This window comes from Pithys albifrons, chromosome 11 (genome assembly GCF_047495875.1).
Source record: "Pithys albifrons albifrons isolate INPA30051 chromosome 11, PitAlb_v1, whole genome shotgun sequence".
Lineage (NCBI taxonomy): Eukaryota > Metazoa > Chordata > Aves > Passeriformes > Thamnophilidae > Pithys > Pithys albifrons.
In genome coordinates this window covers 25295393-25304697 of record NC_092468.1, presented here as the reverse complement: position 1 = coordinate 25304697, position 9305 = coordinate 25295393, and the positions used below count along the sequence as shown (strand labels likewise).

At 45.5% G+C, this 9305-nt stretch overlaps 1 long non-coding RNA gene across 1 annotated transcript; it reads left to right on the top strand.

Annotated features, from left to right (window-relative positions):
• The first annotated feature begins 3250 nt into the window (after nt 1–3250).
• Nucleotides 3251–7868, top strand: LOC139677001 (uncharacterized). Its single transcript, XR_011698761.1, has 3 exons — nt 3251–3318; nt 4098–4518; nt 7673–7868. It is a non-coding gene; the product is annotated as an uncharacterized lncRNA (long non-coding RNA).
• Nucleotides 7869–9305: the final 1437 nt, after the last annotated feature.

The following is a 9305-nucleotide window of genomic DNA, read 5'->3' as shown; positions in this document are numbered from 1 at the left end:
GAAACACGTTGTTTGTGTCCTGCTCTCTGGGTGGGCTCTGCTCTCCCTGCCCTGGGCAGGATTTTCCCAGGATCTGCCCTCCCTGGAGCTCGGGATGAACCTCGGGGTCTCTGGTGCCCGTCCCTGCAACCCAAAATGGGCAAACACTGGCACAGGTGGGGCCAGTCCTGCTCTGGCACTGAACACACCCAGAAATTGCCCCTAATGTTGTTTATTTCATAGTTTCTGACTTCCCTCAGACAAAAGATAAAACACCCCCCAATATTCCTCACTGAAACCTTCCCCTGAGTATGTAGGGATGTTATTTATGCTGGAAAACAGCTGGAATTTATAGTGAATTCTCTGACAAGAAGAAGTTTTGTTGCATGGAGACGTTTCAGAGATTAATTAATTTATCTGTGGCACTTTTTCTTCACGTACCAAACTTTGTATTTACTTTTTAAAAGATTTGCTCAAGCTTAAACACTGCAACCTATATTTGTATTACTATATACATATATACACACATATACATACATAAATATATACATATATAGATATTTATGTATATATAAATATATTAAATAAATAAACAAACATATATATACATATACACACACAGATATATTTATATATATACACATATACATATATATTTATGTATGTATATATTTATGCATGTATAAATATATTAAAGAAATAAACAAACATATATATACATATACACACATATATATTTATATATATATAAATATATACATAAATATATACATATATATATTTATGTATATATAAATATATTAAATAAATAAACAAACATATATATACATCTACACACACATAGATATATTTATATATATACACATATACATACATAAATATATATATGTATATATTTATGCATGTATAAATATATTAAAGAAATAAACATATATATACATATACACACATATATATTTATATATACATAAAAATATATACATAAATATATACATATATTTATTTATGTATATATAAATATATTAAATAAATAAACAAACATATATATACATATACACACACGTATATATACTTATATATATAAAAATATATACATAAATATATACATATATATTTATGCATATATAAATATATTAAATAAATAAACAAATATACATATACACACACATATATATATTTATATATATAAAAATATATTAAATAAACAAACAAATATATATATTTATACACTATGGCTGCTCTCAGGGTGGTGTCTCCACAACAAATCTCCCTGCAAATCCCACCCCCTCAGGCCCACAGGAAAATTACTTTTCCTGTGTGGCACACGGGGGTGAGGCTGTCTGGGAAATATTCCCAGGGAATAAAGGCTGGGAATGTGCTGAGGGCAGCATTTGCTCCTTCAGGTGCCACTCTAAGAAGCTTATAAAAAGCTTCATTGCTGCTTGTTGAGCAGAAAGTGCAGCCAAAGGGGAGTCAGGGCTGGGAATAAGTGGAGCAGAAGGTGAAGTGGTGTTGGGACAGCTCGGGATGGAGGCAGGAATGCTCAGCAGAGCTGGGCAGAGGAACAGGCAGTCTTTAAAGGAAAACTTGAACAGACAATTCCTGGCAAAAAAAGATACACAAAGATGATGAATCCTGATCAGTTTGCAGTGTGAGTTCAGTACCTGTGAACTGACTTTGGAAAGTGGGATTTTGGACTCCAAGTGGAGCAGGTTTTGAACACCAGACCGTCAAAGCCACGGTTTGGCTCAGGGAGGGCAGTTGTGCCTGTCGGTGCCACCCCTCAGCCCCAGCACCCCCCAGAGCAGGGCTGAGAGGGGCCCTGTTCCACCCCCTCCCCTCCAGTGCAGCTGCTGACTCACAATTCCTTGGAATAATCTGACCTGAAGAAGTTATAACAACACTGGTAATTTGTTTCTTCTCCTTTTGTGGCGATGTAAACACAGAACAGGCAACCGAAATAGTGCCACAGTGCTTGGCAGAGCCTGAGGGAGACACATTCCCAAAGGAATTGGGAGTCAGGACCCCAGCAGGCTCAGTCCCAACTGGACACAGACCCTGAGGGAGACACATTCCCAAAGGAATTGGGAGTCAGGTCCCCAGCAGGCTCAGTCCCAATTGGACACAGACCCTGAGGGAGACACATTCCCAAAGGAATTGGGAGTCAGGACCCCAGCAGGCTCAGTCCCACTTGGACAGCAGGAATTCAGCTGGAGAGCCTGGATGGAGCCCAGGCCTGCCCCAAAGCACTCACAGTTGGCAGTGCAGGCACAGGCTGGCAGAGTTTGCAGTTTGCCAACCAAGTGTTGGACAGGGAAACAAACACTCAGCTCCTCCTGGGGCCAGGAGGGGATGGCAGGACTTGGCATCTCTCCCCAAAGCAGCATTTCATCTGCTCCCTTCCCTGAGTCCAGTCCTCTCCTTCCACTTTCCATCCCTATCATTTTCCAAAACCGGGCTCTTGGCACTTGCTGTTGGATCTCAGATATTTGAACTGAGAGCTGTACTTTCTTTGAATGCTTTGTGGTTGTGGCTCTCAGATTTCCAGGAAAAAAGATGCCATTTGCTTTTCAGATAAGAGGGAAAAAAAAAGAAAAAGAAAGCTGCTTATTTGTTTTCTCTTCAATTTCTTCTAATGTAAAACCTCATCTCCTGGTTGCCACAGGCTCAGGGAGTGACTCAGATGGAGTCACCATCCCTGCAAGGGTTCAAAGGTCCTGGGGATGTGGCACCTGGGGACAGGGTGTGGAGGGGAATGTGTTGGATTAACAGTTGGACTTGATGGTCTTGGAGGTTTTTCCAATCTTTTCTATCATTCCATGACACTGAAAGGGCTTCAGCCCATCTGGGTGTAAGCAAAGCAGAGTCCATGGGAAATGTCCATGGCCCCATCAGTGTGCTGGGATTTGCCTTCCCCATCCAGGGGAGATCATGGTTCCTGTGTCCAATTATAGTCATTTAAATATTAATGTCATTGAGAATAAATTTAAATCTTAATGTCATTGTTCCCAATGGCAGGAGGGAGAGGCAAAGCCACATGTGGCCTTCCCATGTCTGGATCCATCCCTTGTGCTGCTGGGGAGAGGGGGATGTAATTTAGGATTTGCCTAAATGGAAGAGGTAAATACATAAACCCCACAAAGCTCCACAAGCACAACATGATTTCCACTAAAACCCCTCTCAGAACTTTGCTTTACTTATTTCCTCAGTTCTTATTTCCTCAGTTCTTTCCCTCCTTTCCAAGGGCACCAGGAGCACGACCTGGGGGCTGAGCACACACAGCACAGTTTTCCCTCCCTTCTGGACAGGCAGGAAGTTTTTCCTCCTCGTGGAAAGAAGGTGAGTCCTGCAGGTGCCACTGGAAACCACGTGCCTGAAGATCAGGTGCCACTTTCCAGGAAACAAAGCTGGGCTGGCTATTGATGAGTGCCAGGAAACCTGGGGGGAGGATTTCAGTCCCTCACCTGTAGGACTTGTGTTTATTCACTTGTCATTTATGGGCAAGAACAGGAATCTGCCTGTTTTGTCCTCTAATGCCATGAATAATATTTATGAAGTTGTTTGTACTTGGAAACCACGAGGTGGGGAACTCAGGGCTATAAAAATGCAAAGAGTTGTAATCTCCCAGGAATGGAACTGTGAAATCAAGTGTTGAGCAAGACACTTCCAAATGAAACAATATATTTTTGGAATTATATTACAAGGGATTTTTTTTTTTTGCTGTGCAGAATAATTTTTCATTCACTCCAAGGGAAATAGAAAGGAAAACTGTGCATTTCATCTCCCTCTGCAGCCTCTTACTTGAACAAATACTTAGGCAGAATATCCTGTCCTCATTTTATTTTGAATTATCAGCTTGTGAAATGTTTTCCTCCCCTTGCCAGCTATTTTCCATTTCTTTTGCCAATGAAGAAATGATTATTCTCCCCCCTCCCACCCTTCTCTTTTCCTCTAAATTAGAGACTTTTGTGATTTTTTTTTCCCCACAGTATCACTTTCTTGGGATATGAAACAAAACCTCACACTGTCACCGATAGAGCTGGACATGTGAAGATAACTGAGAATTGTTTCAATAATACTGATTTTTCTTTTCCTGATTTGCTTCTGAAATCCCTCAGGCCAGTGAGAATATTTGGCACAACCACACCAACTACAGGAATAGAATTTCTCTTTTATTTTTGAGAAGCCAAGAGGTCAAACTCCACTCCACTTGTCTCAGTTATTCGCTGCTCTTTGTGGACAGTCATGGAAATCCTGAGAATTCCTGCAGTGGATGAAACATCTGCTCATGCTGGAAGTGTTGCAGAGTGAGAATTCATGGAGCAAAGGAGCAAAGGGGAAGTGACCATAAAGCAGGAAACTAAAAATGGATGGCAGGATGTCTCCTGGAATAACAATTGCTGGATAAGACTGTGCAAAGAGGGGCAACAGTTCCCAGGGCGTGGGCAGGAAAGGGTCCTGCTCTGGAGCTCGTTGTGCTTCAACAGCACTCAAGGAGAAGGTTCCAAGGTGGAAGAGATGCTTGAAACACACTCAGAGGTCAGAAGGGGAGAGTAGCTTGTTGGATCCAGAGATGGGGAGGAGCAGGGATGGGGAGAAGGAGTTGCATAGAGGGGATTCCTTTGCAAGGAGACCAAGAAGGAACTGCTCAGATTGAGGGGATTCATTACCAGGGAGACAAAGAGTGATCAGCTGTGTCAGCAAAGGAATTAATCCCAGAGCTCAGGGAAAAGGTGCTGCTGATTAAAGCTGTTTCCTTGGGAAGTTCTGCTCAACTCTGGGCTGCAGCCTGGGGGGAGAAGGAAAGCAAAGCCCCCACCTTGCCCTCACCTTGGGGACCATCCAGCAAAGTGCAGTCACTTGAGGGCAGAGGAAGTGCCTGATGAGGAACTGCTGGGTGTGCATAAAATCGGCCTTGGAGAGGTAAAAGGGGAGTCTGGGGAGGTGGTTTTGGCATAGGAGTAACTAAGGGAGATGACCCAGAGCTGTGGGGGCACAGCAGGGGATTTGTGCTGCAGCTGGGAAGAGGAGGCTCTGGGGGGCTGCTTGGAAGGTAGGACAGGCTGGGTGGGTGGTGGGAACAGGCACTGATTTAGGACCAGAAGGGGATCTCTGTGGTGACAGGGCTGTGGAGGGGACACTGCACAATTCCTTTCTCCCATCCATTCCTGCACTCCCATACACGTTCATTTTAAAGGAAGGAGTTGCCCAGCCCTGGTGACAAAGAGCTCTCCCTTGGTCTGCAGCCAGAGGAGGGAAGCAGAGCCCTTGCTGAGGGTGTGAACTTCCTTCATTCCCAGGGCTGTGTCACACGACCTGTTGAGCATTTTAATCAAAATCAAAGCTTCCTTCTGAAATTCCTGGGCTTAGTTATAAAACACTTCCTGTCCACCCCTCTGGAAGAAACAGAGTTTTAAGAAGTGTAAATGTTATTGGAATTGTCTTTCCAAAGACCAGCTATGCAGTAAGTGCTGTTGTTCAGTGGCTCTCAGGCCTCTGGAGTTGTTCAGTGTTCCTACCCAGGGACTTCCAGGACTGGCACATCCAACACAGCAATATGTGTATCCCAAGGAAATCTTTGCAGGCACCAAGGGGAAGTTGTGCACAGAGCCAAGGAGAAGGGTTATCTAATAACTCAATTATAGCCCAAAGCCCAAGGCTCTGAATTCCCAGAATCACAGTCACAGACTGCTCTGGTGGGAAAGGACCTTAAACCCCCCTCATTCCACCCCTGCCATGGGGGAACACCTTCCACATTCCAGGTTGCTCCCAGCCCTGTCCAGCCTGGCCCTGGACACAGAGAATCCTCCTGGAAGTCCTTCCACATTCCAGGTTGCTCCAAACCCTGTTCAGGCTGGCCTTGGACACTGAGAGAATCCTCCTGGAAGTCCTTCCACCTTCCAGGTTGCTCCCAGCCCTGTCCAGCCTGGCCTTGGACACTGAGAGAATCCTCCTGGAAGTCCTTCCACCTTCCAGGTTGCTCCCAGCCCTGTCAGCCTGGCCTTGGACACTGAGAGAATCCTCCTGGAAGTCCTTCCACCTTCCAGGTTGCTCCCAGCCCTGTCAGCCTGGCCTTGGACACTGAGAGAATCCTCCTGGAAGTCCTTCCACCTTCCAGGTTGCTCCCAGCCCTGTCAGCCTGGCCTTGGACACTGAGAGAATCCTCCTGGAAGTCCTTCCACCTTCCAGGTTGCTCCCAGCCCTGTCCAGCCTGGCCCTGGACACTGAGAGAATCCTCCTGGAAGTCATTCCACCTTCCAGGTTGCTCCCAGCCCTGTCAGCCTGGCCCTGGACACTGAGAGAATCCTCCTGGAAGTTATTCCACATTCCAGGTTGCTCCAAACCCTGTCCAGCCTGGCCCTGGACACTGAGAGAATCCTTCTGAAGTCCTGGTATGGCTGAGAAGCTGCACAGGGTTGGTGATGCTCCTACACTCTCACTGTGGTGTATTCTAACACACAGCCTGATTTGGCTCTTGGAACTGGAGCCTGGTGCCCTCCTGCCCTGGGGAGCAGCTCTGGGATTTTGGGAATCACAGAGGGCAATGGTTCTGAGCACTGTCTGTAGGAAAAGGAGCCCCAAACCCACAGCTCGGTCCTGCTGTGACTCAGCACAGAGGGAGGAGCTGTTTGCTTTGGCACAGTGTCCCCTCAAACCACAGGAGCTTCCTCAGGCCAAGATCTTTGCTCTCAGAGAGATTTGTGTGCAAAAAAACCTTCCCCAGCCTGTTCCCAGCAGTTTGCAAAGATGGTGCCCAAGCCCAACAACATCCGAGTGGGACAGAGCCCAGCACGGAGAGCTTTGCACCAGCCATGGAGTGACTAAAGATCTCTTTGCAAGGCTGTGTGTGGCAGATCCTCCTCCTCAGGCTGGTGATGTGTGGTGGGGGCAAAGCACAGGGCTTTCCTTTCCAAAAATAAGAGATGGTGCAATGCTGGGGCAGTGAAACCACATTGAATGGGGGTAAATGCAGCTCTGGCTTCCTCTCAGCTCCCAAGCACCCTCAGCAATAACTCAGGGACAACTCAGCAGAGCCAGACTCTGGCAGCCAATGGTTGTTTCCTGGCAGCACTTGCTGCCCTGGGGCTCAGTGCCTGTGATTGATCAGGCAATGCAAAGAGCTGAGGCCACGAGCACAGCGATTTTATGGCCCCTGGAAAACCCCTCGAGCATTTTGCTCCATTGTCCGGGTCAAACCAGGCGTTGGGCACCAGCTGGCACTTGAAGTGCTCTGATTTATGGGGGAACAGCAATTGCATCTGCAATAAACACTGCAAAGCAGGAGCTTAAGAGCAATCCATGTATTTATTTGTGACATAAACACTCACCTGCAATGCATGTGGGAATTGCCCCGGGTTACCTCACAGGGAACATCACACACATTGAGCTCCAGGCACAGCAAGGGCGGCTCCAAGGGGAAGGTGGAGGTGACTGGGAAGAAAAGGGTGGTGTGGCAAACACTGGGAAATAGCAAATGGGAAAATAAGCTTTTCCTGCTGTAAATATTCCAGTACATAACTGTAATTCTTACTCTCCCCTAAAGAGCCCAGTGCTGCACTGAACAAAATAAATCACAACCCCAGACTTGTTTATTATGCAATATTTAAGAGCACAGGCATGAAAAAATCAAAAAAAGAGGAAGAACACACTGATATCTTGGAAAATAAATGGAATAAAATTGCATGTGTTTCAGCTTTATGGGAACTCCCTCCTGATGCCTGAAAGCACAGACCCCTCTGTGACACCTGAACCTGCCCCACGGGAGGATCCTCCCCATCACCTCAGCTCTTTTGGCACTGAATTAATTAGGCTCAGTGGATGATTAGGAGTAACAGAAGGTAATCATTTTTCAATGATTTAAGTAGCTTTTTAAATAATTTAAGTAGCTTAATCCTTCCATCTTAGCCTATTTCTGTGTGATGGTAATGGAGAGTGGTATTAATGTAATTGATATTATTAGGAATGAATGACAAGGATCATGGACTTTAAAACTCATCCACTTAGTTCTTAAGAATAAGAAATTCACTTGGAATAAGCAAATCCAGATGGATTTCTGGTCTCCCAAGAGCAGCCAGAAGAGAGGACAAGACAAATCCAAGGCTTAATGAAACCATGAGCCTGAAGTTTTCAGGGCAACACAGACTTAAATAAAAAGGACAAATTCAGGGAGTTTAAATAATAAAACTAGAGAGACACCTGAACAATATTCACCCTCTGAGGTTGTAAGGGCTGCCCTGGCCTTGTCTCATTGTTTTTCTACAGGAAAGGGAAGGAAATTCTGCCTTTCTACATTTGTCACATGTTGACATGGGGGGCACAAACTGAATTTCTTCCAGTAAGAAAGCCTTGGACTGGAATGTCAGAGATTTCAGAAACTCAAATGGGACAAGAAGACCATAAACCAGTGCTCAAAATCCTCCTGGTGATGCTGCAGAGAGTCAGGATGCAACTCTGGGCTGAGCATTTCTTTTTCCAGGAATCCTTTGCCATGGCACTTGGCACAGACAAGCTGTCAGAAACTCTCAAAAGGACTTTGGCAGAAGGAATTTTGGGCTCTTTAGTGTAGAAAACTCTGTGGCAAAAGCAGACAGAGTGAAATCCTGATCCCCAAATCAGCCTGAAAGGCTGGGGGGGTTTTGGTTAATTGATTAATTGATTAACCCAGCAAAGCCTTGGTGAGGACACCCCTGAATCCTCTGAATGCTGGGCCCTGCCAGGCTCCCCCCTGGCACACACAGCTGAATCCACCCAAAATATCACCATCCTACCTCAGAAATTGCAGTTTAATGTTTGTTCACTATGTGCTTCTGCCTGTTGTTTTTCTTATGGGGCAAAAAAAAGCCTTTTTGAGGAGATAAAATCACCTTTTTAGGAGATAAAATCTGTTTTTCTGGATCTTTCTTTAAATAAAGGATAAAATTAGCCATGAGTTAGAGGAGAGAGTGTCTGTGGGGTCCTTTGGCCAAAGGGCTGGCACTTTGTCACTGCCCAGATGAGTCACAGGTTAGCTTGGTCTGAAATCCATAAAATATCATAGTTTAAAGAATAAACCCAAAGCATGAAAGACAAGAATAAAGCCCTGAAAGGTGCATGTCAGGTCCCTTTTCCAGCTTCAACTCCCACTCCTCTCCCCTGCCCTCGTCTGTGCCTTCTGAACTGACTCTGAGAAGAGTAACAAGGATTATTTTTTGATGATAATATTCTGGCACTCTGCAGGTTGAGCTCTGACTTTGTTGGGTACCACAGCCTGGATTGGAGCCTGTCATTTCCTGGAGCTGAGGGATTTGGTCCCCAAACCCCAAAGCAGCACCTGGGCGGTTCCTGAG